This window comes from Rhinoraja longicauda, chromosome 10, assembly GCF_053455715.1.
Source record: "Rhinoraja longicauda isolate Sanriku21f chromosome 10, sRhiLon1.1, whole genome shotgun sequence".
In the NCBI taxonomy this organism is placed as follows: domain Eukaryota; kingdom Metazoa; phylum Chordata; class Chondrichthyes; order Rajiformes; family Arhynchobatidae; genus Rhinoraja; species Rhinoraja longicauda.
In genome coordinates, this window is record NC_135962.1 from 22,740,691 (window position 1) to 22,765,953 (window position 25,263).

Here is a 25,263-nt window from a genome sequence, read left to right on the forward strand (position 1 = left end):
AGCGGGACTAGGCCCGACTCACCCGGCTGCCATGGTTACATCGCACCTGCAATGATCCTGCACTCAGCGGGACGCCGCCCGCGCTCTTCCATGGATACACTATTTCATTCTTTGCTCCCTAATAATAGTTATTTTTTTAAAACATTGATTTGAATTTACCGCAGGTTGCTGGCGCGTCGAGCTGCTGAATGTGTCCGCCCTTTGCTCGTCCAGGTGAGCGTTACACCTGAGCACGTGCGCGCTGGGCAACCGGTCTCCATCCATCTGCGGAGAGAGATCTGTCAGCTCTGCGGTGCATATATAAACTGATTCAACTCATATAAACTGACTCACTTTATCGCTTAGATAAAAAGCAAATTAAAAAAACCCATAGGTGTGAAAAAAATGCAGGAGGTATTGAGAAACTCAGGAATTATCTGTGGAGGGAGAAACAGTTAATGTTTTCAGGTCGCTGATATTTCATCAGAAATGAGAAAAAAAAATCAGAGATGAGTCTTTGATGCAGAGAAAGTACCACATTTCGAATGCCCTGAGGTTGTGAAAGGTGTTATGTAAGTAAAACCTTTTTATTCTTTGTTTGCTGGATCTGGATGATTCATTTGGGGAGTCAATTACTTGTCCTGGTTGGGGATGTTGTGTTGGCATAATATTGTTTGAATTAAAATATCTTCTGTCTGTTGTGATAAATAAATTGGAGCCAGCCAACAGACTATGCTGGCTTCACCTATTGCTTTCTGCAACTGTTTATCTGTCTTTCAACGTGTCAAAAAGTACATTATTTATTTGGGTTGCTTTAATGAATCGTGCTGTTTTATTTTGGGAACTATTTGGTGGTCTGGAGCTGGGGAATATCTTGAATTAATATTTTGTAATGGACAGCTGATTGACCTTCCTAGACTTGTGAAGATTTGGACATTTAAAAGAACAAATACATTGGGGGATAAAATGCAACACATGATGGTGGGGAAAAAAGGCAAATTTGAGAGGAAGTCGTGCCCCATAACAGTTGTTGAAGGAAGATCATCCCAATGACCAATACCACATCTGACTTCTGGACTCATAATTTCAGATTCTTTGGTTAGGAAAGCTACCAGTTTATCTCAGGAGAAATGCACACAAAGGAAATGCTTAAAGTACAATAGCAAATCATCTATTTGAGTGAATATTATTCAGGATTTCAATATGAAAAGGAATACTCGCGAGGTCAGGCAGCATCTGGGAGTTAAGATTAAAATGTGAAAGCTACCGAGTGAAAGCCTGGATCGTTTCTACAAGTCCTTGCTGGGGCTTGCTGACAACAGACTCCTTTTCCAACCAAAGGGGAATCAACAAATATTTATTCCAGCAGGGTAAACTTGCTGATAACATCAGCAAGGCCTTTGCTAGTTGTTTGTCAGCTCTGTTCTGCACCTTCTCCCACCCTTCCTCCGACATAATCCACTTACCAAAGGCACTGTTTATTAAATGATGAACTGTTAAGATGACATGTTTAGGTAAGCAATGAACAGATTAATTTTTGAAATGTAAAAGTGCTGCTATTAATCTGCTGTAGAAATGTTTTTTTGTGGCTGGACTGTAAATTCTTGTACATCCATTATTGGAGCAGAAATACGTGGGATAATATATTATGTAAAAAAAAATCCATACACTTAAATTTGTTTAAATGTAATAAGTATGAACTTGATTAGGTTTACTGTATAGTATTTTCCTGATACTGATTTTATCATTGCTAATGAGCTCGACCCAATTATAATCTGTTAATGAAAATGGTAAGGCTTCTCACTGTGAGATTAAGATGGGTTCACTTACGGAGATTGCAGATTGAAAAACGATGTAATCATAATCCCTCACATTTTGCTAAAGAAGGTATTTTAGACCCTACAAGATTAATGTTGATCAAATTAAGCGCATTAAATTAAACAGATCCATCATTTTTCGTAAAAATGACAAAAACAACATACAATTATAAATGGAGAATTTCACTTTAAAAATTGATACTGACAAGCTTTCGTGGAACAGATACAAAGTTCAATTCTTATAACTGTCAGACAGTAGTGATAATGCTTATCTTTAAAGATTATTTTCTGACCACAGAAATAGTGTAAATGTGTTACTTCAGGAAAAATAAAAATTTATTTTATTTTGAAACCCTCCCCCCACACCTAACTTGCCACATAATTATGCTCAGCTTGTGAATGATCATTTTCTGCACTCTGCCAAGCATAAAACGAGTAGATGAAGATAGGGCTCCCACTTCATTTCATTTCTACGTAATTGTCAGTCTCTCACATGAAGTTCAGTTTAAAGGTTGACAAATACATTCTGAATTCAACATTTTCTCCAGTGAAAGCTGCACACAAATTAAATTACATCACTACAATGATTAAAGAATATGTGTGGACTTGAACATCTACATAGCTCATCAAGAAATTACGGCCATAAAACTGGGCTCAGGAGCGAGCTTTGTTGTTTTGTGTTACAATGCATATTTGGCTGCATTTTCTTAATGAAGAGCATGCACATTTTTAATCCAGCTCATATTGCCCATAAAAATGAAAAGGACACAACATGTGTTTTGTTCCTGAAACCAGACAGATCTCGATGCCCAACCACATATTTATAAATAACATTGATTTGATGGCACCGTATCTCCTGTCCTTCAACATGATTGGAGATGAGGCAAAGGGTGATTGTACATAAATGCCTCTCAGGAGAGAGAGGTAGTGGAGGAGCAGGAAATCTCAGTTGAAGATTCCATCTATAACGTGCATTCCAGAAGCAGTCTCCAAAATGAAACTGACCAGGGAGTTTGAAGAGATTCCACTTTATCAAGGAAGCCCAATTGGGACCTGTCAAAAGTTGCAAACTAGAACTGCTACTGCAGTAACAACTTTCAAGAGGCAGTAAAGGTCAATTGTATAATTCTTTTAGTTCCAGGCAGGAGCCTGGGATACCAGGACCATCATTAAATTTGGCGCATATGGCTAATTTAGACAAATGACCATGGTTTGCACAGAAAGAGAATCAAATTCTACCTCTCTCTGGACAAAGAGGAACAGATAGAGTTACAGCACTAAAGCCATGAATTAAACAAGTGGCATCCAAAAATGTTATGTATGTTTCGATGTGTAATACACAAAGAAAACAATTCTCAAGGAATTCCAGACACAAAAATGGCACCAACCCCCTCCTCAAGCTAAAACCAGGGATTGTATCAGCGATCTTCACAGGTTATAAAATTAAAATTTGATTCAACCATGGTCTAAATACAAAGTGCTAGAGTAACTCAACGGGTCGGGCATCATCTGTGGAGAGAATGAATAGGCAATGTTTCCTTTCGGGATCCTGCTTCAGACTCTCTTCCCTCTACAGATGCTGCCTGACCTGCTGGGTTACTCCAGCATTTTGTGTTTTGCTCACGATTCCAATATTTGCCAGTCCTTGTATCTCAACCATGGTCAATCTGGACCCTCCCTGAACCCAAGGATATAATGCAACACATGATGTCACACCTCACCTGACAATCACCATATACATAATAATCTGAAATATGTTTTTGCTCAAGTTGACAAGTTCTAACTGAGATGGAAGTGATTTTGATAAGCAGTCAAAAGAAAAGACTTGCCATTGTTAAAATGTACTTAGCAATTTCTGACCTGTCCACGCTATCATGAATGAGTGATAAGAACACACACCCAACACAACCAAAACCTGGTGCACAATAGTTGGTTCCTCGGAAGATCACGTCAGGTAGTTAATTCTGGATTGCCTGTCTAGTAGAGGATTCTTCAGTGTGGTCAAGGAATGATGCTGCTGCTGCTTATGTTATTCATAAAGGGCCCAAATCCCCTATCGTCTGGTGCTGCATGAGATCAAATTCCTGTTGACCATACATTTCCACTGAAACATCTGTGGGCAGCCTTCGGGTATTGAATGATGCGCACCATTTCTTTATAACAGTCTGAATATTCCAGACCAATATTTAATGTGTGGCAATATCCACATTTGGGTAATTGCTCACTAAGACCTTTATAAAAAAATAAACCCAAAGGAAAAATAAATTAACGATGAAAGTCCAGGAATTAAAAATGAACAAAGCCTATTTGGCTCACCGTTCATATTACAGTCTGATTTGCATTTAAAGTGCTATGTGCGAAAAAATTATGCTGTAATGTGTGAAGTGTCAATACTGCACATTTGACTACTTCTTTCTCCTTGTAACAAAAAATACTAATTATATCACTTTTGGTGACTTGTTAATGTCAGTTAGTAAAGTGTGAAATTTTTAATGAAGTGGTAACTCTTTAATTTAAAGATTAAAAATAGAACTGGATAGGCACCCTATAATATGCTCCCAGGACAATGCTGGTTTGAGAATTCTACTTTTCCATGTAACATAAGATGTTTTTGTAACCCACCATGAAAATAATATTTTAAGTTGTACACACTGGCAAAAAGACATTTATGCGACATTAAATTGATATTCTCAGGGATGAATTCTGCTGAGTTTCCACTTAGAACTGTAAAATTAACAGTGGTTCTCCCACCTTCTCATGCATTCATCTGTTACCTTATATAATAGTTATTTTGTAGGTCCCCCTGCAGCAGAAATCCACATATTATTCTGGAATTGTTACATGGATAAGCCACATAAATAAAAATTTAAAATACTACGAACTTTCATCAGGTCAGGCAGCATTGTGGAAAGAGAGCCCTAGTTAATGTTTTCGATCAAAAACGCTGTCAGAACCTGGACAGACAAATAGTATTCATTTTCCTACACAATAGTATTCATTAACATTTCCCTTTCCATGGATACTTCTTGACCTGCTGAAGATTTCCAGCATTTTATTTTTATTTCAGATTTCCAGCAGCTGCAGATGTTTTGATTTTCACATCAGCCATTTGTTGTATAACTAAAGGAATAGAATAAACACACTCTGACTGTAGATGAAAATGGTGTCAGCCACAGCTCATGTCCCCAAGTCAGAGAGTTGTAGATAAAAGTCCCACACCAGAGACTTGTAGTCTGGTGCAGTTCTGAGAGAGTGCTGAACTGTCCTTTGGATAAAATTTCAAACACTATGCTCAGTTTGCACTTTTATCTCCACACTAAAGATCCCACACCAATATGTTGAAGGGAGATATTTGGCCAATAATTTCCTTACCCAGCATGAATAATTCAGATCTATAGAAATTTACCTTTGGCTTCTTGTGCTGAACAGGCACTTTATTAGTCATGACCCTTGGTACTCCTATCCCAAAATTAGATTCGAATCGCATTAACAGACCTGGATAGCAGACAGAATAGGGGAAATGGGGATTACGGCACATATTATTCATGGTATTTTAATGTTTAATATTGGACAGCACAATGACACAACTAGTGAAGCTTCTGCCTCACAGTGCCAAATAAATAGGATCAGTCCTAACCCCCTGTTGTCTGTGTGGAGTTTACACATTCTCGCTATGAGTGTGGGTTTCCTCTGGGTGCTGTGGTTTCCTCCCGTATCCCAAAGACATGCTGGTTGGTCGGTTAATTGGCCACTGTAGATTGTCCCTAAGTAGGGAAGTGGTAGAATCTGGGGGTGGGGGGGAGAGTTCACCAAAATGTGGGGAGAATAATAAATGTGATGATTGTGGGATTTGTGTAAATGGTTGGTATAGATTCAGCGGGCTGAATGTTTATTTCTGTGTTGCATCCTTCTTTGATTCCATGACCAAACACAAATAACTGTAACTGAACATTGAGAGAAATGAAGATTTCTTTTCTTTTGTTGAAAAAGGTTATTGGTTAGCACTTGGGCGATGGAACATATACATGTAGGTTCAAGCTGAAATGTTGCACGGCTCATGCTGTTGACAGTTGTTGCTAACCTGTGAGTGGACCCATAGAATCTTGCACATCCACCTGAGTGGACAGGCATAGCCATCAGTTAATGTCTCACATAAAAATCAGCAATTCCAACATTTCCTCTTTAGTGTGCTGGAGTGGCAGGCAAGAATTTTGATCAGTCAGATGCAGAGGCAAGAATACTACTTCATCCTTCAGCCAGAGTCCACTTTCAAACGTCGCCCATCCTTACTCTCCATTGATGCTGCCTGACCCGCTGAGTTACTCCAGCACTTTGTGTCTATATCTAGTTCAATTAAAAACATTGTTGGATGTTATTCAGCTCTTGTTGCCCAACAGCACCTTAACAATATCCAACTTCAGACTACTAAAATCTCCTTCCTGAGAGTGATAATTCCCTACACCATGACAGGAACAGAACCCATTCCATTTCCATAGACGTTGCTTGACCTGCTAAGTTTCTCCAGCATTTTCAGGTTTTGTTTTCTGATTTTAAACAACTGCAGGTTTTTGATTTTCATATTAGACATACAGTGCATTCAGAAAATACTCAGACCCCTTCACTTTTTCCACATTTTGCTACGTTACAGCCTTATTTTAACATGGATTAAATTCTTTTTTTTTTAAATCATCAATCTACACACAATACCCCATAATCAAAAAGTGAAAACAGATGTTTAGAAATTTTTGCAAAGTAATTAAAAAGAAATAATTGAAATATCACATTTACATAAGTATTCAGACCCTTTACTCAGTACTTTGTTGAGGCACCTTTGACAGCGATTACAGCCTCAAGTCTTCTTGGGTATGACGCTACAAGCTTGGCACACCTGTATTTGGGTAATTTCTCCCAGTGTTCTCTGCAGATCCTCTCAAGCTCTGTCAGGTTGGACGGGGAGCGTAGATGCACAGCTATTTTCAGGTCCCTCCAGAGATGATCAATCAGGTTCAAGTCCGAGCTCTGGCTGGGCCACTCAAGGACATTCACAGACTTGTCACAAAGCCACTCCTGTGTTGTCTTGGCTGTGTGCTTAGGGCCATTGTCCTGTTGGAAGGTGAACCTCCGCCCCAGTCTGAGGTCCAGAACACTCTGGAGCAGGTTGTCATCAAGGATCTCTCTGTACTTTGCTCCGTTCATCGCTCCCTCGATCCTGACTAGTCTTCCAGTTCTTGCCGCTGAAAAACATCCCCACAGCATGATGCTGCCACCACCATGCTTCACCGTAGGTATGGTATTGGCCAGGTGATGAGCGGTGCCACTTGGCATTTAGGCCAAAGAGTTCAATCTTGATTTCATCAGACCAGAGAATCCTGTTTCTCATGGTCTGAGAGTCCTTTAGGTGCCTTTTGGCAAACTCCAAACGGGCTGTCATGTGCCTTTTACTGAGGAGTGGCTTCCGTCTGGCCACTCTACCATAAAGGCCTGATTGGTGGAGTGCTGCAGATATAGTTGTCCTTCTGGAAGGTTCTCCCATCTTCACAGAGGAACTCTGGAGCTCTATCAGAGTGACCATCGGGTTCATGGTCACCTCCCTGAACAAGGCCTTTCACCCCCGATTGCTCAGTTTGGCCGGGCGGCCAGCTCTATAAAGAGTCCTGGTGGTTCCAAAGTTCTTCCATTTAAGAATGACGGAGGCCACTGTGCTCTTCAGGACCTGCAATGCTGCAGAAATTGTTTTATATCCTTCCCCCGATCTGTGTCTCGACATAGTCCTGTCTCGGACGTCTATGGACAATTCCTTCGTTTTCATGGCTTGGTTTTTGCTCTGACATGCACTGTCAACTGTGGGACCTTATATAGGCAATTGTGTGCCTTTCCAAATCATGTCCAATCAATTTACTGGTGGACTCCAATCAAGTTGTAGAAACATCTCAAGGATAATCAATGGAAACAGGATGAACATAAGCTCAATTCTGAGTGTCATAGCAAAGGGTCTGAATACTTATGTAAATGTGATATTTCAGTTATTTATTTGTAATTACTAAACTTAAATTCTAAATTTCTAAACATCTGTTTTTGCTTTTTTATTATGGGGTATTGTGTAGATTGTTGATTTAAAAAAATGAATTTAATCAATTTTAAAATAAGGCTGTAACGTAGCAAAATGTGGAAAAAGTTAAGGGGTCTGAATACTTTCTGAATGCACTGTATGTTACATAACTAAAGCAATCCAATGTCCACTCTGATTGTAGATTAAAATGATGGCAGTCACATCTTTTCTCCACTTTACTGATAATTTCAAGATATTGGTGAGAAAGGCATTGCAGGATTTCCATAATCTCAATTCAGCCTTGTTACAGTTTGAAGCATTTCAACAATTCTAAAGGGTCACAAGGGCAGAGACTACAGATTGTGAGAATTATCTTGCATTTATCTCATGCCTTTAACAATGAAACACACTTCAAGTTCTTTGCACTGGTAAATTCAAAATAAATAGACATGTGTGTACCAGTTTTCCTGCTGCTAAATCATAATTAATAAAATTAATAATTGGGTTTAATAGTCTGCTATGATTGGATTATGATATCTGAATTCAGCATTATAATATCTAGGTTGCTCCACTACACTAAATTTGAATTACTTGATCAATAACAATGTGATTTAACTCAGTCCAGTGACAAAATAACAATTTCTACCAGAAATGTATATTTATATACCTATAGAAAACAATTGAAATGGGGGAAAAAAAGCTTTGAGTGTCTACTTAAATATTCTATGGTAAACTATGTTTATTAATTGATGAAAAGTGAGTGAGAGTTCCTCAAATCAGAAACAATACAAATACATAGATAACTTTTCAATTGCATTTGGTGCTCCTGATGTGGCCTCCATTACATTGGCGAGACCACATGTAGTCTAGGCGACCGCTTCGCTGAATGCTTGCCAAGGCCTGCTGGATCTCCCGGTCGCGAATCATTTTAACTTCCCTTACCATTCCCTAAATGACCTTTCTCTCCTTGGCCTCCTCCATCACCAGTGTGAGGCCAAACACAAGCCGGAAGAAGAGTACTTCATTTTCCACTTGGGGAGATTACAACCCAACAGTATGAACATTGAATTCTCCAAGTAATACTCCCCTCCTCTTCCTATATTTTCCCCGATCCATCCCTATCCTGGTGTGCACACATTTCTCCCACCATTTCCCACCAATCTAGTCATCTTGCTCCTTTCCCCTTCTCCATTCATTGATCTCCTCACCCCGCATCTTATACTTCCTTTTATATCCTCATCCCTCCCATCTGTCCCCTTCCACCGATATCTTTCCCTTTGGCTTTACATTTCATTTCTCCTCTTTCCTTATTTAGCTCTTTATTGTCTCCTTTTCACCCCCTGACTTTATCATTTACTCCACCCATTTGCCAATCACCCTCCTGTAACTGGTGACTCTGGTATCCAGACTTTGCCCCACCCAACTTCTCTCTTCCAGACTTCTCTCCTCTACTCCATCAGTCTGAAGAATGATTTTGATCTGAAAAGTCTAACCATTTCCTCCACAAATGCTGCCTGACCCGCTGAGTTTCTCCAGCCTTTTGTTTTTTGCTCAAGATTCCAGCATTTGCAGTCTCTCGAATCTCCCAATATATATGTGGATAAAAGGCTTGGCTATCCTCATCATGAATGCCAACAGTAATTCTGCCTTTATTTATTTAATATGAAAACAGATATACAAGACTTCAGAAGAAAAACAATAGGGATGTGCTTACCTGAACAACTGATTGAAAATAATTTGGTCATCTTTTTCATATATGTGCCACCCAGCTTCCTGATGGACTTGGTGTCCTACCTCAATGAATGCCCTGCTGGCATAAGAAATTCAAGGTCTTGATGATGGTGGTAATCAGTGATCAGGTTTCCTCAACAGCCTTTTTTATGGTATGATTTTACTTCCATCAAAAAGGTAAACTTAGAATGTGGAACAGAACAGCACAGGAACAGGCCTTTGGGTCTGCACTGTCCATGCCGAACATGGTGCTGAATTAAATTAATCCCCTTTGCCTGCACATAATTCATATCCCTCCATTCCTGCCATATACATGTTGCCCTTAAATGCCACAATTGTATCTGCTTCCACTACCACTCTTGGCAGTGCGTTCCAGGCACACACATTCTCTGTATTAAAAAGACTTGCCCTGTGCATCTCCTTTAAACTTCTGTCCTCTCACCTTAAAGCAGCTGCCCTCTAGATTTTGACATTTCCACCCTGAGAAAAACGGTTCTGGCTGTTTACCTCAATTCATATCTCTCATTATTTAATATACTTCTATCAGGTCTCCCCAAACCTCCCGACATGCCAGAGGAGATAATCAAAGATATTCAAGATTGTGTTATTTGGTTTTCCATCATGATGGAAAATAGCACAGTACCTATTCAATTAGTCCAACAATCTGAAAGAAGTAGATATATGTGGTTAATATGATTAAGTATATTCATGGTGGATACGAACAGCAATTCAATCTCGGTTAAAGGGGAAAATCTGCATCATTTTCTTTATTTGAAAGCTAAAAGAAAAAATTGAGCCAACGTTTGTTGTACCTGGGCAGATAATGCCTATGCTGTTAGTTTGACTTGCTTTTCCCTATTGGGATACTTTTATTTTGCATGGGAAATAATTGAAAGTCCAAGCTGATAATGTAGCAAGTGCAGGGGAGACATCAAATAATGGAGCTAGCAAGTCTTCATCTCCTTGACCAGTTAGATTGTGAAATTAACAGCACTAGGATTGGGAAGGAACCAAAACATTAAATTCAGTGTTGCTCAGTTGAGGATGAGGAAATAGAGAGAAAGGATATTTTAAATTTGACACTTTTCAAATCCCTATTAATTAATGTTTACAGAAATGAAAGTTCACACTTCGGATGGTTAATATCTGTGCCAGTGAACTTATTGGCACTAATTAATAGATTCATCCCTTGATTTGCAGTGGGATTCTTGGAAAAAGTTTAAGTGGATTTCAGAAGTTGAAAAGGCCAGGCATTTTGGTAGTGTGTTTCTTTGCATAGAGAGTGTCAAGTTATTTATCATCGGGAGAAATAGCTTCCTAAATTGATGCTGCATACCTCAAAGAGGCAATGGGATTACAATAACAATTTGTAAAACAAATATCATTAAATCAAGGGATTACTGTACATCACATTATTAAAAGAGTACTTATAACCAAGATGGCTAAAAGCAACTTTTTGTGTGAGTTTAGTTCATCTCTGTCATCCAAATGTCATCACTTTCTGGCATTCAATGTATTTCAATGCAAGGCTGATGGTGAGATCCATTTTTTTTTTAATGAAGAGATAGTTGAGTAGTGTAACTGCAATGGCGTTATTGATATTTGAGATGAACTTGCATCTGCCTCTTGCCTTCAATTGCTGTACCATTTGTGCTTAAATAGTAGGAAGTACTATTAGCCTCACCTTTATTTTGACATAAAATTACAACCATGAAAGACAGATTAATGCACATGATTAAGAGAATAGTAACACCACAACCTTAAATAAACTGTTCATAAAATAAGCAGAAAATGTACATTTTAATTGTTAGCAAGCAGACATACATTGAAGCTTACTTACTGAGTAAAAGTCTTCAATGGGGACATGTTAATACTCTGGGAAGCTATTAAATATTTAGTCATTGATTTATATTTTTAAGAATTAATGAACTTAGTAAGGAACATACATTACAAGACTAGCTTCATAAAAAATGTTATAGCCTACTTTTAAGTAAAGTGCTGCTCAATTAGATCGACCCTTATAGCCCTGGGCTTTTCACGACTGGACCTGCCAAAGGCAGCAAATCTACCTCCAGTCTTTGTGCCTGTCATCGATCGTCAGAATTGTCAGCTGCATTGAGTGAAGTAGTAGAGAGCAGAGCATGCCACAACAGCCCAGCAAATCTGGTGAGGATTGTGCAGCACACCATGCAACCAATCTGAGTATCCTGTGTTTTTAGCATGCCAACGCCTCAGTCAATTACATAGCAAGAGGACCGATGAATATCATATTTCTCTTCATTAGCAGTAATTGAAATGAGACCAGTTGTTTCCATTCAGGGTTTTGACTGCAATGCTATAACCTGAAATCCATGTACATTGAGATTTGAGCAACCACTTCCTTGATTTTTGCATCTATTGTGTTGCAGATATCTCCCATCGGCGTGATCTGTGGGTTTAAAAAAAATCTCTATTGTGTGTAAGAAGGCAATTGAGATGGAAAAGGAATCAGTTATGATATGATGCTAGCGTGTTTTCACGTGACTGCTTGATAAGGTTTCCGTTCAAAATTTCACATGAAACACCATTGGCACAGGAGGGTTTAATTTTTATAAATCTGGTATGCTTGTCTCAACTGAAGGTCCATAATGTTCAGTGCAGTCAGTGCAAATAAGGCAAAAGGAATAATTGCTCTCAACTAAAGGAGAAATGCTACACCAGTGAAAATGTATTCACGCACTGATCCTTTGTCTGATCCATTATTTCAAAAGCAATGTTTTCAATGGATCAATTTTCTCACTTAATAAAAATGTCTTTAGTGAGGATATTCCAAATGATGTGACATGCAGTTAGTTTACTGCTTACTAAAGCCCAGAAATTATTGCTTGTGATATTAGTGCATAAATGCTTAATTCATTTGTATGAATTGCCTTTGTCCATTATTTCAATGGAGGGGTAACAGGTTAATGCTTAAATTATAATGGCAGACATTAATATTATCAGAAATAATTTATCACCTAAAATGCTTTGCATTGTTTATTCCAGAATGCTTAAATGTATTTAAAGGATAAGTTAGATAACTAAATACAGAAATGTCATTAGATTTGTTCTGTTTAACAATCGTGCAGCAACAAAGAAAAGGCTATTTTGGTATAGATCTAAAGTCAATATGTAAATGAGTCAATGAGCATATTTTCGTAAAATCATTAAGTGATACAAATGAAGATCAATTACCATACCATGGTTGTATGTTTTTGCACTTTCAAAATTACTAATATATTTTTGTCTTTGGGGAAAATCAATACTCAACTATAATTTTTGTAGGAAGAAACTGCAGACGCTGGTTTAAACCGAAGATAGACGCAAAATGTTGGTGTAACTCAGCAGGACATGCAGCATCTCTGGAGAGAAGGAATAGGTGATGTTTTTTGACTAACATGTTTATGATTATAGATTCCTTCTGCAATTGGCTGTAGGAAAGCAGTGCATTCTCCAAATTTCTTAAAATCTATTCAAATTTGGAAAAGATTGCTCTGAAACAAAGAACTATCTTCCATACTTCAAAGAAAGAATGAAGGAATAAAATGCAAATCCCACTTTATTTACACTTGTGTACTGTATAAAGATATCACAACTGCCAAGGACAAAGCAGTTTGGAGGTCATCTGAGACCGTGAAATCAATCTAAAAGAAAGGAAATTTATTTCGGCTTGAGTTGCTGTGAACTTGAGGGCTGCATCTGAGGGCTCAATGGAGCCAAAGAGTTATGACTGACTGTATACCTTACTTAACCCTGTAGCAGAAGAGGAAAACCTTCCTAATATTAGACTACATAAATATTTTTGCACTTTGAAAAATAATTTCAAGTCATTGCCTCGGTGTACTTTAGGAGTTTACCCTTTGTGTCAGTAGCACAATCTACATAAGGAAGTGGAAAATGATGAGTTGTGGATGTAATAGAGAAAGCCTAGGATGGGGGTGATGGTACAGTTGTATTGAGGTAAGGTTTAACTTATTGACAAGTAATCTCGGGTTAGCAAGATATCCAATGGTATATTTTGGAAAACATACATTTTTAATGTATAAAGCAGAAAAAAATCAAAAAGACTATTCAATGATATTTAAATACAAAATCCCTATGTGCTATGTTTTAAGCACTATGGTCATAAATATCCCTGTTTTCTGAGACAATATCTAATATTGTCTAATCTGTTTGATGTCAATTTGGGAATTAGGGTTAGCTTCTTTGACCCACAAAACAATATTTCCTCCCAGCTAATTCAGCTTCATGCTTTTCAGATGACGCATTATTAAAATCAGGTTGAAAAGACAGAATTTATTAGCTAAGATTGTAATCACTGCACCAGAAAGGATGCCGTTCTATTGTCACTAATGTTACATGCAGATCTTGTGTAAGGTCTTTCTTGGCACCATCTGGAAATGGTGTGGACTTGATCTTGGCAAGCCCAATTATAGAATCACATTTTGAAGCTCTGGCAAAAAAAGCAAACTGAAATGCTATCATTTAGTTGTAAGATAGCCAAGGATTTGTTATACTCCTGCACAGACCTCTTCCAACAGAGAGCTGTCTGTGTGCAATGATGCATGTGAATCAATGATAGTGAATGGGGAAAATAATAAGCCTTTTAAATAACAGATGTTGGAATTTCTATTTGGTTGTAACTGTAGTGATCAAATACAAACAATATAATGTTCCGTGTAAAAGTAATGATAGAAACAGAATCCAAATATTTTTTTTAGATTTTCCGTATTATAAATATTCTGTGAGCAGCACCTTGGCTGATATGATAGACAAGTGAATTATGTCCGGGAATCTATGATTCCAAAGTAAGCAAGTAGAATATTTGGGTTTTGCCTTGATCTACGGCAAGAAGGATGTGCTTGCCATGGCTGTGAACTCCAGATGAACAAAATTGTGACATGCACTCATGTCTCACATCAGCACCGTTCAAATTTATTTGGATGCTTGCATTGATTTTCTCTCCAATAAATTAGAATGACCATTTCCAATGCCATTCTAAATAACTTTCCTGCCATCAGATAGGGGAGGCAAGTAAACATTAATCGTTCTTCTTTCCTGTGAAATTGAAATGTGCATTGAATCAGCATGTAACCAAATCATGAAGTTAAATAGCTGTCATGGATGTTTTTCATTGCTAAAAACAACTACCTCCGTCGCTTTTTATTTTCCCAAACATTAAAACCACAGTGGTAGTACTAATCTAGAAATTCATAGAAACATATAAAATAGGTGCAGGAGGAGGCCATTTGACCCTTCGAGCCAGCACCGCCATTCATTGTGATCATGGCTGACCATTTACAATCAGTAACCTGTGCCTGCCTTCTCCCCATATCCCTTGATTCCACTAGCCCCTAGAACTCTATCTAACTCTCTTTTAAATTCATCCAGTGAATTGGCCTCCACTGCCTTCTGTAGCAGAGAATTCCATAAATTCACAACTCTCTGGGTGAAAAGGTTTCTTCTCACCTCAGTTTTAAATGGCCTCCCCTTTATTCTTAGACTGTGTCCCCTGGTTCTGGACTCCCCAACATTGGGAAACATTTTCCTGCATCGAGCTTGTCTAGTCCTTTATAATTCTATACGTCTCTATAAGATCCCCTCTCATCCTTCTAAACTCCAGTGAATACAAGCGCAGTCTTTTCAGTTACATAGCGCTGTTCTTTTTAAAACAAATTTACAGAGTGTAATAAGCTAGCAACCATTTTGGGGTCAAATTGTGTCATATCCAAAATTTGGCATAGCATTTCTTGTCATAAATCACCTCTGCACCAGTATTGCATACAGGATGACATCATTTACTTGCACTGCTCCTTTGTGTATTGGTAAGTGTTTGGAAAGATCCTTTTTCCATACTGAGACCCCAATCAAGTCTCACCTGGTATGTTCTCTCCTCATTACTATGGCACCCAACAATGTCACTGAATGACTTGACAAACTCCTTCAAATTCCAGGTCTGCAGCCACCTCTGCCCACCACCACTCCAACCGTCATTTGCAGGCTGTGGATGTGCAAAAGTCGTTAGCATGTCATGTAAAAATATTTTGAGACAATTTTTTTACACCCAGTGGCCTCCACTGGTGTGCTTGACCTGTGCACAGATCACCTGGATCAAGTTTGTTGAAGTGTGCAACATGCATTCAGGTTTACATAAAATCCATTGGGAACTCACAAAAATGTGCATCAAGGCAAATTATGGTGGATATTTTTAGAATACATAGTTTATTATCTGGAATAACATGTTCATTTGTTGCTGTTTAAACAGGACTTTCTTTAAATGTAAATGGAATCAATGAAAATAATGAATTATAACAATGTATCCTGAGAAATAATTTGTGAAAATAAAAAAAACCGTCTTAGTATTCTGTTTATAAATTTTAAGCTCTAAAGCATGGTAAAGGTATTTGGAGTGAGTTTCTGAGGGGTTGCTGGAAAGAATGGCATTTTAAACTGTCAGAAGTAGAAGGTGTAACCCAACAATCAGTGAGGGTAATGAATGTTAGCATTCCTCTCCCAGCCGACTGGGTGTGACATCCTATTGTAGAGAAAAGTGACACATCATTCGTCCTGTCAACTGCTGTGTCCCTCCTGCTGGCTGAGCAGCAGAGGAGCTCTGCTGTAGAAAGCTTTGAAGGAATGAGCTGGTGGTTGGAGAATACAGCAAGAACATGAAGACTAGGAAAGGCTGAAGTTCACAGCTGAGTACAAAAGCAACCCCTACATTTTGTGCTTATACCTGTTCTGCATTCAGAAGAGTCCCATCCAAAATACAAGAATGGCTGGCAGTGTGTGGAATTTTGCATTCAAAACATAACCGGGCAGTACAGTAAGAACAGTGAATAATATTGGAAAAATATAAAAGATATCTATGCAAATAAAGAAGAGCTCATTGATTTCCTTTTAATTAAATTTATTCACTTGGAACATATAAAACTGAAAAACATCCACAGTTGATAGGAATTTTGATCACAATTATTTAGTTTAGATATCTGTCACAGGACTGTTCATTAAAGGCTGAGAAAACCTTGCATTTTGTTGCCAATATTGTTGTATTTAAACCCATCAACATATGTAGTCTTGTCCTAAATTCTATTTTCAGCATTTGTTTTTGAGATAGCAGAATTAATAATGTTAAGAGCTGTTTTGTAATATCATTATCTTGGAATTATCAGCTGGAGCCTTACTGTAAAGAGATTTGGCTCTGCTGATGGAATATATCATATAGATTGAGTAATCTCCAGATAGATTACATTACATAAACTACTAATAATAACTCGGATCGATTATATATTGCAGTCAACATGAAATGAAGAAGGCATTCACAAATATGTCTGAACTCGCTCACTATCTAACCATGAAAAATAAAATCATGGTAACATACACCTTGTTAAATGTTTATATTCTGTAGGCTGATTGCCCTTTTTTCAAGGCGCAGGTACTTTAGGGTTGGAAAATGTAAATTAAGTAGTTAAGTGCATGGATTTCCTATTCAGAACATTGCTACAAGCAAAGCTGAATGTGCATAAAGTAAAACGCAGCATCATCTTTCCCAAATTACTAGCTATTTATTACATGATGCGCTGGATCATTAGGATTAACATTGCACACTGAATTTATTTCAAATATCATTTTTTTCTGTAGAGCAAGAAAAAGGTTAAGCTAGCTTTGACACTGTCAGCTAGGACACTATAGGAGGCTGATGGGATTTATTTAATCTCAAAAGAGATTGCCTATGGTGCTTTTAAGCAAATACAACAAGGGCTTCCCATTGGTTTAAACGTAACATCTTACCACTGTATTAGTATATGTAATCTCACTTGAACCTTGACCTGCAGCTTGATAAAAGACGGCTGTGATGCCTTGGAATGCTTTTGAATGAGCAAGGACCACAAAGTAAACCTGCTAAAATAAGCAAAGCTTTGTGCATAGGTAATCAAGAGCATATTATAGGAACATTACATTGAAATGCTGTTCAAATCGCACTCCATCCTAATTTGAAAACCTTCTGCGTTTCCTACATCACAGCCAGGTCAATTCAGTACATATCGCATTGGAGAAGTATCATCATTGCAAGAGTGTGTCAGAGCAACAAAGGATGTGAAATAAATACAGTGCTGCCAGCATTTCCCGTAACCTGAATGCCAGTACTCATTGAGCAAGGATATCCTAATGAACAGAATTCTTCACATCAAACAAGGTATCAAATTTACGTATGCTGCCCTGGATTCGTACAGGTGAGCTAATACAGTGCAGGTCCACCAACAATTTACCGGCACCCTTGGTTCCAGAGTCGTGCCATATTATCTGTTTTGCCGGACCAACAGAGGTCATGGCCTCGGAGGGGCTGGGTCGAGATACCAGCCCGCAAAGTCGGTCACGGAACTCAGCTATGGGAACGGATCTGCCGATCTGGTCGGGCCGGAGTTCCAGAGCCCCAGCCACAGGCAGCAAATTCGATCCGCCAATCTGCCAGGGAAGTCAACGATGTGAACAGATCTGTCTAGTCCATCCAGGCTGGAGTTCCAGAACCCCAGCCGCAGGGGGCAAATTCGACCCGCTGATCGGCCGTGGAAGTCCCCATGAGGTCAAGGTGCTCGCCCAGCCTAGGCGCTACATTTTCAGGGGGACTTCCCGGGCGAGATTTCAAGTGCATTCTCATAATTCTGTCTGGATTAAAGGCGATGCCGGATGACGAGTTGCTGAAAAATCATTGGTGGATGAAAAAATGTTTAATTGTAGCACTTGTAGTGCAAGGAAACAGTCAGAAATACGTGCATCACAAGATCCTAAAATAAATGACCTGATGATCTAATTTATTGCTTAGGTTGATGGGTCGCTGGGAGATCAAGAAATTCAATTTTGGATGCTCTTCAATGTTTTCGTTCCATAAGAATTATGAATAGAGAATAGCGAGAAAGAAGTGCGCTTTTCTCGAAAATTAAAGGCCAAGGACAAACCTGATAAAGATTTAATATTTCTGAAGGGATTTAATAGAAAAGGACACAAAGGTCTGGAGGAACTCAGCGGGTCAGGGAGAACATGGGAAGATGATGTTTCGGGTCAGGACCCTTCCTTAGACTGATTGAAGGGGGCGGGAGGAGAAAAGGGAACACTGGGAGAGAGGAGAGGCAGGACTCAGCGTGGCAGGTGATAGGTAGACACATGTGAGGGGGGGGGGGGGGGGTTGATAGGTAGGCAGATGGCCAAAGATTTAATAGGGTTAACATAGAGATGTTCCCCCTTGTAGATGTGTACAAATCCAGACATCTTAAATCAAAGGAAATGATAAATCCAAGTGCAAGATCAAGCTTAGAGTTGCAGAGCATGGGCCGTGTCACTATATTGCAGAGAAGAAGCTAGGATGTTTGTCGATGGCTTGTTTCAGAACGTGGTCATCACACAGGTACAGAAATTTAAGGATGAGAATGTCTGAGTGAGTACCAGGCATCCAGTGCAGGGAAAACAACATGCACAAGTCAATATTTATTGTTAAATAACAAGGAGAATAATTACTTCTTAAGGGAATACAAACACAAGCAAATGTGGTTTGACAGATTTGGAAGGGTGTGGTTTAGAGATCTAAGAGTATAGAAATACAGTACGTGAGGGATGTGACAAATGACAGAGCGAGACACAGTGACGGTAGGGAATTCTTAACCCCTCACCAGGGGAAGCACGAGGCTTCAAACGTATTTGCACATAGATCAGCAAAAACCCAGGAGAATCAAAATGGTAGTACTTTTGCAGGAGTATCACAATGTATCTGCCCTTTCCTCTTCCCCACAGCAGATATGGTGATATCCCAGATACATTTACCATACTCGACAAGATGATTCATTTTATGTCTTCCGCAAAGTTCCCAAAGGGAAACTCAAATATCCATTTCCACAACATTTCAGTGCAAATTGACCTCCAGGACCAGTCTGATTCTGAAGAAGGGTCTCGACCCAAAACGTCACCCATTCCTTCTCTCCAGAAATGCTGCCTGTCCCGCTGAGTTACTCCAGCTTTTTGTGTCTATCTCCAGGAGCAGTCTGTTCTGCAGCGATCATATGCATAATTAACCATTTGGTGGGTGATTTGACTGTGTTGAAATGTCAAGGCTGAAGTGCAACAACATGAAAGGACATTGCTTTGGCAATTTGCACTATCACCAAAGCAGTTTTTCTCTACTCGGCAACGTCCAAGGACAACTGTCCTCACTGTGGGTCTTCAGGGAACCAATCACAGAGCACCTGCAATATTGACATGGTCTGCCAATGAAAACCAATGTCATCACCTCCCACAATGTTTACCTCTTTGGTTCATTCCGGGATAGTACATCAAACAGGTTCATCATTTGAAGGTGAACAATAGGCTTTAAAAAATAGTAGGAGTGCTTTTTTCATCTTGCACACATCAAGTATGGTCTCTACATTTTAGCTGATAAGCACCGGGAATGTATTATCACTTCAAGATATTTAACAAATCATTATTATGGAACGTGAATATTGTTGTTCATAGTTTGGCTGGGGTTGTGAGGGCTATTATTTGGTCTTGACCTTGATGAAAAGCTTATTCTATATCTTTGCGATGAATTACAAATTTTCTTGTGATCAACCCTAGTTTAAAAAAATGTATCCTCTGCATCTAATAATCCATTGCAATTATTTTATTATATAATTATTAATTCTGGGTTATGAATTGTAAGAATCTTGTGATTATCGTGATTCTTGTGAATGAATTGTGATTATCTATATTGACCATTACAAACAACAGGATGATTTTTGAAGTCCCCACAGTTCCAACAGGCCCTAATCATAAAAAGAGCAATGAGTAGCCATCTACCACCACTGACACCAGAGACCCCTTTGCCACTAAACACTTAACAAATAAACAAACTCAATCTTAATGTGCCTTTGGTTGAATCCTGAAGAGGTCATTGATTCTGATGGAAGACGGATTTCCCCATTCCAAACATGCAGTGATATAAAAAATCCTGCCCCAATTGTGCAAAAATATATATCCCTCTTCTCTCATTGGAGAACCTGGATAGACCCCAACTGTATATGGTAGCACATTGGCTCCAATAACAATGAGCCCACCCCCTGATCATACAGCGACACTTAGTGGACCAATCAGTGAGTTACAACATTCTCTCTTTTCGACCACAATGCACCCCCTTCCCCCACCCCAGGTCCATTCAGCAATGTTCATAGAGTTGCCCCTGAACCATTTCAAATAAATAAGGTGGACATCAACAAATCTGGCCTCGTTCACAGGGTGACTCCCACCCCAGTCAAATTGTGCAAGGAGCACCCTTTTCTGGCCTCTCACAGAGAGATTCCCCTGGCGGCTTCAGTCGTGGGGAGATCCATCTCTCCTGAGCCAAATGCATATGTTATTATTGTCAGGTTCATGCTGATGATCAAGGGTGTAACTTTTGCCTTCTTCACACTGATACTGGACACATTGGATCAGTTTCTCCTTCTACTGCCAATGCCCACGTCGCTGATGTGATTGTTCTCAGTGTTTTAAGCTATCCAGCAACAGTGGTATTTTGCTGTATGTTAGGATTATTTAATTCAGTTTTACTTTGTTGAGATCCTCGGATTTCCCACAGTTACTTATAAAGTCTATTTCTTGCATTTTAGGATCATTCACTGGAGTCAACTTACCTCTTCAATCTTTTACACACTAAGTTACAAAGAAGCAATGTAGAAACAGCGTATTTTACACCCTTGGCTTTAAATTGACTCAAATATTAGTTCCACCAATCCCTGGTTCCTCCAGTCTTCTGACCACTTCCCCCCTTTTGTCATAATTTGAGTTTACTGCAAGCCACTCGTCAAGTTCATCAGATCCATACTATTTCTCCAATGATTTGACTGCAACTATGCATAGTTAATGTGATCATGTTCAGAAAAGCCTTTATACAGCCAAAGAAAAACGTTGCAGGCATATTGCTTCACTTCAAACAAAATCATTCCACATTTAAATTAAACAGAGTACAAAAAAGTAGGGCAATGTAAAACCCAGTTCATTCCAGTGATGGAAGCATTTCATAATTCATGAAGAACAGAAAACTCCAGTCACCCTCAATAAGACTTAGAATTTCCTCAGAATTGCAGCAGATATGGTTTCAGAAAAGCTGAATTCCTTTTGAGTTTATAAAATACTGAATATATAAGATTAGCATCAGTTAAACAGAAGCTTTCTGCAGGGAGGGTAGTTAAGTTTTAAGACAGGCACATTCCTCTGAACATTTTGTATAAAATAGAAACTTTCCATATAATGGAAAAATATATATATTTCTTTATTTTTAATCTTTAAACCTTCCTGACAATCAATTATAATTCCTAAGTATTTTGAACAGCCATTCTGCAAAGTTTAAACAGGATCATTGTCTTTTTTAATGCTGTGGTAGTTGGCTAGTATTCTGTGAAACAGTACCACTTTAGTTAATTGGATTCTGGAACTGTGATAAGAAATTTCAGCATAAGAAAATAATATTGGTTCTGTTTATTAAAATGCAATTTTCTCAGTACACTTACAGATCATAAATATGTTGTAGTGCATGCATAAACCAATCAAGCATCTATGACATCCAACAATGGCAACTGTATGACATAAAATTATACTAAAATGAACAACATGCTTTCCACTGAAACTATAAACAATGTGTTTCAAATTAAACAATGGAACCATTGCATAATTAACAAATAAAGTATAACACAGAATGCCTCCAAATCAGCTGCAAACTATTACTTGGTAAATTTGTTATAATAATTTATTAATCCAAATCTATCTAATGTGAATCACTGACACTGAACAGAGTGTCATTGCAATTGACAGCCTGTTGCACAAAATTTTATCCAACAACTGCATTGAATATAAATACTCATATGTTAACTGGTGGAGCATAGCACAAACAATATTGACCCACCAATCATTCCCAGCTCTGCACAATTCAAGACATCACTAGAATATTTCCATTGCCGCAAAATACAGAATTTTGTCTTGTTACCGGATAAAAACAGCTGCAGTAACACTGAAGCTGTCCACAACAGTTGAAATTATATATGAAAGTAGTCCTTCTGACTTTACATCTGATGCTGATCTTAAGTTGCTCCAGGGTAATATAGCTGTCAACATGTGCACACATCTTCAGGTAATTCCACAGAAATCACACTGCTTTAAATCTGATGAAATTCTGATGCCAAATGTGCTTTGTGCAGCAATAGACAGAAAATATCTCTGGAGTATCAACTCCCTGTTTCCCCCACCCCAAGCATGGTGATATTTTTCAGAGATACAATGCCTTCTTTGATTTAATGATCATTTCACACAGACTGCAAGGTTTATGATTATTTTAATATGAACTGCAGCTGCTGGAAATCTGAAACAAAATCAGAAAAGCTGGAAAAACTCAGCAGGCCAGGCAGCATGTGTTTCTCTTTCCACAGATATTGCCTGACCTATAATTTCAGTGCTAATTGACACCAGCTTCAATTCAAATAGACTAAAAATCTGCTTGCCTGACACTTTTATTCAGCATTGCATGGTTGATAATTACTCAAATGACATTTCCAGGTAATTATGTTACTCCAGAAACTTGAATGGCATTCCCGAGAAGGATTCTCCTTTGCATCTCTGCATAAATTCTATCTCAAACATGCATGTGATGAAACTTTTCAGCACTTCTTTTGGGTCATTGTGAGATAGACACAAAATGCTGGAGTACCTCAGCGGGACAGGCAGCATCTCTGGAGAGAGGAATGGTAGATGTTTTGGGTCGAGATCCTTCTTCAGACTGAGCGTCAGGGGAGAGGGAGACAGATATGGAAGGGTAAGGTGTAAAAATAAAAGGCAATGAGTTTCACTGCCCTGATTAAATGTTACTGATTGTATGCCTCGTTATCACCTTCCCCTCAGCTAACAATGATCCATTCTACATTTTCCTTTTAACCTCATCCCCTTTGATCTCTTGTTTTCACACCTTACCATTCCATACTCTATGTCTCCCTCTTCCCTGACTCTCTGAAGAAGGGTCTCAACCTGAAACATCACCAATTCCTTCTTGCCAGAGATGCAGCCCAGATCCATCAATAAACAAACCCCTCTTGCTTGCCACAACCTTGGCATGTGTTCGACAATAAAAATCTGCAATGACCTTTCAAGAGTGCACAAACTTGAGCCTGGGATGCCACTGAAATGTGTAATAAAGAGAATTTGAGTGAAACAATCATTAACTGGTCACTACTGTAACCATCATGTGCACCCACATGGTTACATCAGGATTCCCGGACCTGTGTTTATATTTTAAAACATGAATTTAAGATGCCTATAAATAAGTTATCCACATGCAGAATATATATATTTTAAGTAAATGGGTGACAGTGTATATTCCTCAGTATGTTCCTTTTGCATGTGCAGGGAAAGCCAGGGCAGAATTCCCCCATAACTTACTCTGGAAGATTGCCTTGATTTGCTGCTTCAGTTCAGATTATACATCTAGATTTACAGAATACACAAAGGAATTTAATTCAAAATATATTGATAATATATGTCTTGAAGAAATGACATACCTTCAAATACATACATTCTAAATTAGGATATGTGTCAGCAAAGGATAATATTCATATGAGCAAGTTACAGTTGTACTGTTTACTGGATCTACACAGCAAGGCATTTGGAGTACTCCTTGTTTATCTGCAGTTTAACTGGGCATGCTCTTGGAATTTACACATGCATAACTTTATATACAGAATGAACTGTAAAGGCAAAACAAAGTCCAACACAGTGTTTCAATATATTGAACATTTTGCATTATTTAGTACTGAGTTATTTTTGTGTATTTAATATATTGATTTAAATATTTTTATGTCTTTTGCCTTGTTAGGCTTCCAAGGAATTCTAGCAATTTAGTAGCTTTCTCAAAATGGAATATTAATTGTTATGGTTTTGCACATAATAGCACTTTGCATCAGCTTTGAATACTCTGGTTTTCTAGTTCAGTTAACCTAATCAGAACTTTTAAAAAAATAAACAAGCATTTCTCCATTAAATATGAGCTATTGTTAACCAGGATTAGTACGGCCTAAAATAAAAGATCAGAAAAGCTTGGTAGTTCATTAAGAGACTTATCAATTTGTCCTTAGTTCATCACTGAAGATCATTGTGTCATCCATTACTGTATAATTTATTCCATTTTTTCATTCTTAATTATTTTTCCCTATTTGCCAGCGGCCATATACATCAGACTAGATGTCATTACAGGATACGATTAGATGTCAGTCTGATGTTTGGTGCAGCCTTCCAAAGTATTTGCTTTTCCTGCTTCTTATATATTTGGTTCATTTTTTATGTTAATGTTTCTGCTGGTCCTTCTCACTTACTCAGAAGAGTAGGGATCAATTATATGCCAGAAACCCAGACACAGCTGTCTACGTAAATGCTCAAATGGAATCCTGATGGTATACTGCATTGTGAAAGATGCTGTCTTTCAGATGAGATAGTAAATCAAATCCGTTTCTAGTTGTATGGCACTATTTTGAAGATGAGGAGATTTATTGTTGTGGTCTGACCAATATTTAATTCTAGATTAACATAAGGAAAAACAGATCATTTAGTTATTTGCATATTGCAGTTTACGGAAGCTTCCTTTATACAAATTGGTGCTGTTTTTCA

At 38.4% G+C, this 25,263-nt stretch overlaps 1 long non-coding RNA gene across 1 annotated transcript in view; it reads left to right on the forward strand.

The window, feature by feature from the left end:
* Positions 1–433: 433 nt before the first annotated feature.
* LOC144597623 (uncharacterized) overlaps positions 434–25,263 on the forward strand; it is a 98,912-nt gene continuing 74,082 nt past the window's right edge. Inside the window, exon 1 of the long non-coding RNA XR_013547769.1 lies at positions 434–551. This is a non-coding gene — a long non-coding RNA (uncharacterized LOC144597623). The remainder of the gene's footprint in view (positions 552–25,263) is intronic.